This window comes from Squalius cephalus (assembly GCF_949319135.1).
Source record: "Squalius cephalus genome assembly, chromosome: 9".
In the NCBI taxonomy this organism is placed as follows: Eukaryota; Metazoa; Chordata; class Actinopteri; order Cypriniformes; family Leuciscidae; genus Squalius; species Squalius cephalus.
The window spans coordinates 38,921,419-38,930,276 of record NC_137130.1 but is presented as its reverse complement, the minus strand read 5'-3'; the positions used below and the strand labels follow the sequence as shown (position 1 = coordinate 38,930,276).

At 39.2% G+C, this 8,858-nt stretch overlaps 1 long non-coding RNA gene across 1 annotated transcript; it reads right to left on the bottom strand.

Annotated features, from left to right (window-relative positions):
* Positions 1-7,924: 7,924 nt before the first annotated feature.
* LOC307164908 lies at positions 7,925-8,858 on the bottom strand. Its single transcript, XR_013822358.1, has 4 exons — positions 8,795-8,858; positions 8,649-8,709; positions 8,511-8,581; positions 7,925-8,430 (listed from the first exon to the last, which is right to left on the bottom strand). It is a non-coding gene; the product is annotated as an uncharacterized lncRNA (long non-coding RNA).

The window sequence follows — 8,858 nt, the reverse complement described above, 5'->3', positions numbered from 1 at the left end:
ATGCACTTGGGGATGTACGATTACTCCAGAGCACTCGTAGATCTACGAAGATTTTCAAGTGCTACTTAAGCTACGATGCTTTTGGGAAACAGACGATAATATTTAGATCAGTCGTACGATTGTTTTTACGATCAACTTAGGCTTACGATGCTTTTGGGAAACGCAGCCCTGAATCAATATTGAAATTAACAAAAATAATCAATGGTAATATTGTTGAATCAACGTTACACCATGATGTTGGCCCAACGATGGAATCCAACGGTCTGGACGAAGGTATAGGTATTTTCAGTGCTCCAGTGAAGTTCACTTAATTTATTCAAATTTAGTTTCAATATTACTTTAGCTTTATGCATAATCTGACTCCAATTTCAAATGCTTATCAAATTTAGATTGTATTTCTTATTAGAAAATAATCATAAATATTGATTATGATTTAACTTAGATCTTTGATTATACTGAGTATCCCATACTTTCAATTATTCGTTCATTAAGGGACCCGGTATCACTTTGAGACGTCACGTCGCAAATGTGCGCTCACGATCACAAACGTAGCCAGTTCTGAAATAGTCAGAGGATGCAGTGCGAATTATTTTACCCTTAAGCGGTCATTTTTTTAATAGTCGCGGGCAGCAACGTGCTAAATCAGTGATAGTCAGAAATCAGAAGGTCTCCTTAACGATGTGCTCCATGCATAAGTGCCTTCAGTTTTGATCTATCCTGGACAGAGATTTGAGGTAACACTAGACTCCACATTAATCTACTAGAAATAATGATTTCAGAATAATGCAGAATAAATCAAATAAAACATTTTATTTGTCAGGTAAAAATGTATCATGCCAATTGCACAAGAAAACAATTAAAATCCAATACGTAACATCAATTGCTCAAAGAGTACTCTAAGAGTAAGAAAATGGACCTGACAGACACAGTGGTGTGTGAATGTGTTCTGACGGGAAGACACTGGCACAGCACTGCATGGGGGTTTTCTGGTTACAGGTTCCCAAAGACTGCTCTGCCACTTACCCTTAAATACCCAGACCAGAACAAAAGGGTTGTACAAATATTTTTTTTAGAGTGTATTTGGGTCAATTCATGTACCCCAGGGGGTAATACCTGGTTTCGGGGGAGAGGGGAGAATTATCAGATATCTTTTAGACACACCACCCAAAGAGGAGAATAGGATTCTCCTATGTTTTCAATCTTTCTCATAATACCAATGACTTCATGTACCCCAGGGGGTAACACCTAGGCTACGTTTACACGGAAACGATCTGAAGAGAAAACGCAAAAGTGATCACTTTTTATTCTGCGTTTAGACGAGCGTTATGGGGGGGAAATCTGCGTGCATACGGTGACGCAAAAGTGTGTGAAATTCAATGTAGTATGCACTCCAGGCGGCTAGGTGGCAATGTGAAGCACTGATCGGTGCCTTCACTGTCTAGCAGACTTTTGCGTTTTTACCGTTTAGACGGAAACGCGACGGTGGAGCGTTTTTAAGATTTCCACTCTGGAGGGTGGTTTCACTTTTTTGCGTTTTTAAGCCCTAAAAACGCCGTCGCCGTCTAAATGAAAGGCACATCTGATAAAATATTTTTACGTTTTCACCCGGGAGCGTTCTCGTGTAAACAGGGCCCTAGTTTCGAGGGAGAGGGGATAATTATTAGATGTCTTGAAGAGGCACCACCCAAAGAGGAGAACAGGATTCTCCTGTTTTCAATCTTTCTCATTATACCAATGACTGCAATGAAATTAAGACCATTTTACCAATCGCACCGAGACATTTAAAATGATACCAAACATGAAAAGGAAAAATAATAGATTAACAAAATACATCATGTGTGATATAGACATTCTCAGTGAACTTTTAGTGATTTGAATCAGGGGGAAAGGAAGGGAGTAGGAAGAGGGGGGATGCATATAGACAAGGAGATAAGTTTTGCCAAGACAATGTCCTGTGCTCTTTCTTTGCATTTTCTGTCCAGGGTACGTTTTATTGCAGGTTGAATTTTATCTCCGCTTTTGTTTTAGCAGGAAAATCATCTCTTAAACTGCCCCAAATTGAATTTGAAGAGTAAAGGTAAAATTAATTAAATTGTTCAGGCACCAGAAAAGTAAAAAAAAAAAAAAAAAAAAAGTTTCTATTTTATTTATTAAATATATAAATAGTCAATTCCAGTTAACCAGTAAATAGCTCATAAACCAACACAAAATGAATGCAGACAAATACCTACAATAACACAAAGAATATGGACTTAAATGACAAATCGAATATTTTCAGGTTTAAAAAAAAAAAAAGTACCATGGAGAATGCTGCTTAAGAGTCCTTTAACAAATGAAGTTCTCAAATCATTTTTTTACAAACTCAATTTATAAAATTTTAACAACAGAGAAAAAAAGAAGGAAAAAAAAAAAATCCAACAAGCGATTGGTGTGTGCGCATGTGTATGTGTTGACTCTGTGAAGCAGGCTGTGTAGCGGATACCAATGAACATTCAGGGCCTGGAAAAGAGTTTAGAGACTTGGCGTAGGGTTAAAAGATGATCATATGGCAGGCTAAACAGGCTGGAGTTATGTTGCACCTTGCAAGTGATTGCAAGAATTCTTCCGTCACTTTCCAGCAACAAATAGCAGCAAGGGTGTGTTTCTTTTATATCATTTTTGCGTTACTTTCTCATTGGTTTCCGCCCATTTGGAAAGGCGAAAGAGACGGTGTGGGTTTTTTGTATTGCCACATGGCCTTGTTCAAATACCAGTGGCATGCGGTGTTGTTTTAAAATGCGTCCTCACATTTTTTTATATACTGTATATTAAATGTAAATTTGTGTCCATTACATTTAATTTTCCTAGTTAAAGGTGCCTTGTGTAATGTCCGCCAAAAAATCAATTCATACTCCACATTCCATACCAGATGGGGGCAGTATACCTCCAGAAATTGAGTTGGTCTACTCTAGAGTAACAACCGAGAAACGGCATAGTCTCTATGCTCCGCCCCTACCTTCACAACGACCCTAGAGCCATAGCCGAAGCCGAGCCAACTCCTAATAGAGGACGTTTTGACTCCAGAGGAACGTTGGTTAATGTCAAGTGATTTTGAAATATGACATCTTCAAGCTACTCCCCTTCACCTTTACCAGTGAATATGTTCATATTCGTTTTGTTCATATTACATTTTTATTGTTAGTTTGAATTACATTAATTTGACAGACAGCATTCGCTGATGTTGACCAAACTAGCGCCAACGTAACCAGAGCTGCCAACTCTCATGCATTCGGCGTAAGACTCACGCAATTGACACTTTTCACACGCTCTCACGCCACACATCAATTTTCTCACGCACAGAAAAATCGCGAAGCAAAGAGGACACGGCAGGCACGGCGCCAGGATTTTTTCTCTACTGGTGCTAATGGGGAGCTGGACCGATACGTGGGGGTGCTAAGAAAACAATTGATTTTCATTACTTAAGTTACTCTATAGTATAGAGGTTCTCGTTTTTTCAATAAAAGCAGCTATGATACACAGCACTTTAACTAGATTTGGCCAAAGAATAGTCAACAAAATAACTAAGCCTAAAATTAAAAACGTTAAATAAAAAAATAAAAAACGTTATCCAATCACTGCTTAACTGCTTAAAAAATATTGACTAATATAGCTTACTGTTATATTAACTGTGCGTATACATAATATAGATTTTAATAGCTTGATGCTCTTTAAATATTTTGTTACATTATTAAAAGTTTCGGTGCATAGGACGGACCTATCCGCGATCGCTCTCCATGGTTCTGACCAAAGAAGAGAGCTTTGGAATCTCCATTACGCATCATACGCATCATGGGCTGCATTTTCCGATAACATTGTCTCTTAGCGCGCTACGAAGACTCTTAAGGTATAGCTTAACTAAAGGTATACTACCACTAAAGGTATATCATTGCTAGGCGTCTTCAGGGCTATCATCCACTCGCGAGGCAGAGGCGCTGAAAGGCAGAGGCGCTGGCGCCCTCCTAGCAACGGCGCTGTTTTTGGTAAAACATGATTTTGACCACTTCATTAAGTTTTGTTTTATAGAAAACTCTTTTTAAAAGATTTTCGTTTTGTATAAATTGTATCTTAATTTTGATCAATGTTTTATCAATCAATTGCCGGTATTTAATGAATAAGAATCAAATATATAGCAGACAATGTAATAAGGCGCCGGCACGATCACTTGCATTGCACGTGAACCGGAGGGCGCCGAAACTCAGCTTGTGCCTCACAGATTTGAGAAATATAGGCTATATATTACAGAAAGCTTGAAATGTCTACTTTTAAACGAAAATATTCAAATCCAAATAAATAGGCTACTCTCTGATTAATCCAAATGAAATGTGCATTTCTCTCTGGCGTTCATGGCGAGTCCGCATCGTCAACTTCATCTTTGCAGCGACACAGAAAACACCAGTTTATTACTAAACAATTAAATGTCTCCTTGCTAATTTAGACACATTCATAATCATTACTTTAACCGGTTCTTTGTGGAAAGCTTTATGCGTGCGGCTTATTATCCTGTAGGCTAGCCTATTTAATTAAATTAATATAAAGGGGCGATTTGTCCACGAATGGCTTAAATGAACAACTACTAGTCGACTAGAAAAAAAAATTAGTCGGAGGTAGCCCTTATTCCACATATTTTCGAACCAACAGGCCATTCTGTGTTGGGGGAGCGACCGTGAGAGGAGCGGAATATTCAGAAATGCGCTCTCCGCTCACGAGCTCTGATCGGAACAAACCCGAACCTCACTGTCTGCTGAACTTGCGCAGAAACATCAAAATAGACATAGCCAGCTTTTTAAAATTGTTGTTAAAACTAAACATTTAGACTATTTTAGTACAAATTATGAGCTTTTTTTTTTTTCAACGACGCAACGATGAGCATTTACTAGCCTACTTTTAAAAAATGCGGGTCAGCAAGCGGGTCGGGTAACCTACAATATTTTCTTTTTCTTTTTTTGCGGTCCGAGTTGCGGGCGGGTTAGTTGAAAATGTCGGTCGGGTGCGGGTTGTTTATACATTGACCCGCGCATCACTGGTGTCTAATGATTCGGATCACAACGTCAAAAATAGAATTAATAATATACAACGCCACAGCAAGAAAAACAAACACTAACACTGTTGAAAATGAACTGGGCAAAAAACAGCTATCTGTTATGCCGAGTTCTGTAAAAGAACATTGTAATTAACGTAATATTGCATTGTTTGTAATTTCTTGTTGTTGACTCAATAATAAACTGCAATTTCAGAGTTGGATCTGTTTGTTTGCGTTTCATATTAATATTACATTATGTAAAACGTCCAACTGTTTACGAATCAAAATCCGGACATACTGTGATGCATGTATGAATTATCATGTTAGACTAAGTTAGTAATGTAATAGCCTCTATAGAGCCCGAATTTGCTATATACATTTTTGCGTGTTGAGGTCAGATGTACTCCGGTACGAACTAAGAGCGCGGGTCTTTTGCCCCCTGGTTGCGTGAAGGTCAATAACATAGCTGGAGAACAATTATGTCAGATTTACCTCAGGAAAGCCATTTAGTTGTCTCCAGCGATGGAAAGCAGTGCCAATGTTTACTCTGGTTCTGTTCCTTTTTTTATCAGATTTTATTTGCGATTTCGAGCGTGTTTTTTTCCCTGCAGCGGGTGGTGGTGGTGGTGGTAAGGGTCTCTTGCCAAGGGCTTCAGCCATTCTTCCGCTCTCTTCCCTGAACTGAAATGTAGTAGTGGGCTGTACTTTGCACACGATTGACATCAGGTTCAAGTACGCCCACAAGCCGTGCGAGTTATTCGTGTATTGCAGTTTGGCTGGTGGTTATGTTGCCCGCATACCGCCTCCCATGGCCGAAACTGGTATTATGACACCTGTCGGGCAGTGGCTAGTAATTTAGCATGCTAATTCAGGTTGATATCTCTGCAGCACTATTCACCTTTTTCACGGAATGCGAAAATACCCGTTAGGCTTTGCGCGTGCGAGTAGGCAGGATGCTCGGAACTTCCGGTTTGCAGCTTGACGCGTTTAAGTAGCCGTTATTGGACAGATCTCAAACGAAAGTTGTAAACTGTTTTACATCATTTTTTTTTTTTACATAATGGCAACAAGCAATGTCAACATTAGTTCGCGGTGGCAGCACGGACTAGACTACTTAACGAAGACCGTAAAAAACTAAACTTTGTCTGTCCCTCATCCTAAGAAGCTGACAAGCGCCGCCTCCTGGATTGATGATATGAAACAATGGCCAGCAGTCACATATGTTGACATATTCAATTATCTTGTTTTGTCTGAGGGTGTCGACGGCGAGGAGCTTAGAAATTATAAAAGCACGGAAGCATACAACTATTTACACAGTAACAAAATTGGTCGAATTCTTTGCCATACTCATCAGCAGTTCACATTCTTAAAAGCGGAGTTAGAGCCGAGTCAGACCATAAATAAATCCAATCACATTGCGTGGGTTATGATACAAAATAACGGAGTCGTGAAAACAGCTGGATGCTCTTGCGTAGCTGGCCCTGGCAGGTCTTGTAGCCATGCTGCTGCTGTGTTGTGGAAGGTGGGTATTTATAAATATAGTATATATCTATTTGTAAAATGTTGTTTATAGTAATAGCCGTCTGTATATTATGTTCATTGTACATATATGAATATATATATTCAGTACATATCTATGTCTTGCACTTATGCAACCTTTTGCACTTGCTGCTATTGCACTTCTGGTTGGATCCTAACTGCATTTCATTGCCTTGTACCTGTACTTGTGTAATGACAATAAAGTTGAATCAAATCAAATAAATAGAGCAACATTGCTAGTACAGTAAATACATTTAAATAGTATGTATGTGCAGCGTGATTCAACGTGAATAATTCATTTTTACACAACAATATTTAAACAATAATAAATGAAATTACAATACAATTATTTAGCTTTTAGTGCTAATGTGATAGTACTGTGATAGTACTGTGCAATAAGTGAAAAAGTTACAAATATTTTGTGATTTTTGAGAGGTGCAGAATGCAGTGGTCAGTGGTATGACAGGGATATCTTGCACTGATGAGCAGCGTAGATGGAATGCAGGGACCAGAAGAAATCATGAACAGAAACGAATCAGCCAGATAACATTTAAACATCACAGAGCTGAGGAAGTATATGGTGCGTCATCAGCAAGGGACGGAGAAAGGCTAGCATCTACACCATGCTATGACACACATCATGACTTCAGAGATAGAGTCAGTTCTTCAGATACAAAAGCTCTTGTGGCGAGTGGCACTAAGGGAACTGACTACGCCACCCAGGGAGTTTCACCCCGGGAAGTAGAGTTAAATTAGTTGGATAATTAAACCACCAAATTTACAAAAAGCACACAGGTTCGATTCATGCACGAAGCCAGAGACGTAATTCCAGTAAAGCAACAATAATTTTATTTATACCATTAAAATGAACAGCAAGAATAAAATACCATTCACACTAAATAAAGAGAATAAAGAAAAAGGGGAGTGCTGAGGCCTTACCAGTGGAGGAAACCGGGTCAAAGGTTTAGGATCTCAGGGGTTAAGGATTCCCTGATCACACATAAACACACACAAAAAAATAACCAAACTCAAAATACACCAAAAGGGGAAAAACACAGCACACAGGAGGAGACACCACCACCGAGGACACCGACACCACCACTTCCGGCACTCAGCACTAAAAGAAAAACATTCAGTTAATAAAGAATCAAAAAAGACATCAATCAATGAAAACAACCACAAAGAAAATCTTCTTTATAAACACTTGAATCAAAAGAAGATATAAACTAAGCAAACGTCACTCAAATCAATAACAAAGTAAATTTAAAGAATTAAACAAGAAACCATAAGTCAATGGAAACAACCACAAAGAAAATCTTCTTTATAAACACTTAAATCAAAAGAAAATATAAACTAATCAAACGTCACTCAATCAGTAATAAAGTAAATTTAAAGAATCAAACAAGAAACCATAAGTCAATGGAAACAAACACAAAGAAAATCAGTATAAACCCTTAAATCAAAAAGAAATATAAACTAATCATAATCACTTAATCATAATCAAACAACAAAACCCTCCCAAACACACACACACACACACATACACGTACACATTAATAAACACAGGCGGGCCCCAGAAAGGCAAAGTTATCTTCTGTGTAACAGTCACTAAAATACAAACAGGTCGAACGCCCAATTGCGCGTCGAGTCCCGCGCTGTATAGCGCGTCGAGGCGTTCAGAACCCCGAGGGGGCTCATATAGCTTTCTCCGTTAACAGTCCGTTGTTGAACACAAATTAATTGAGACAAAACACTCCGTAGAGACAAAACAGCAGCGGGGCGGGAAGGACGAGACTCGTGCAGATACCAGCGCCAACACGTGCTTCACCGTCCTGACGTAAATAACAAAATCACATTTAATAACAAAGCACGATTAAACATACACGCAATGCCGGCTCGCATACATACATACCTATCAGGGAGCTGCACGTCTATAGGCGATATATATACCCCAATCGTATCATTAGTGCAGCTACACGAAGCCTACAATACAACGGCCCATTAAACTCAGGTCATGCAAATGTTTAAAAAGGAAACAGATTCAACCTACCAGCAGCACAACACAACCCGGTTCCGTTGCAGGAAAGGTCGGGTTTATGACAGGAGAAACACTGCAAAAGACATTGCACATTGTAATGCCCATCGCAACACTAACAAGGTCTCTAAGCAGTGAGAAAGTTAAGCACGCTATATTACCTGTCCAATAACCACGACTGCCCCACAAACGCGAGAGGACCCACAGCGGAAGTGCGCCTCTGAC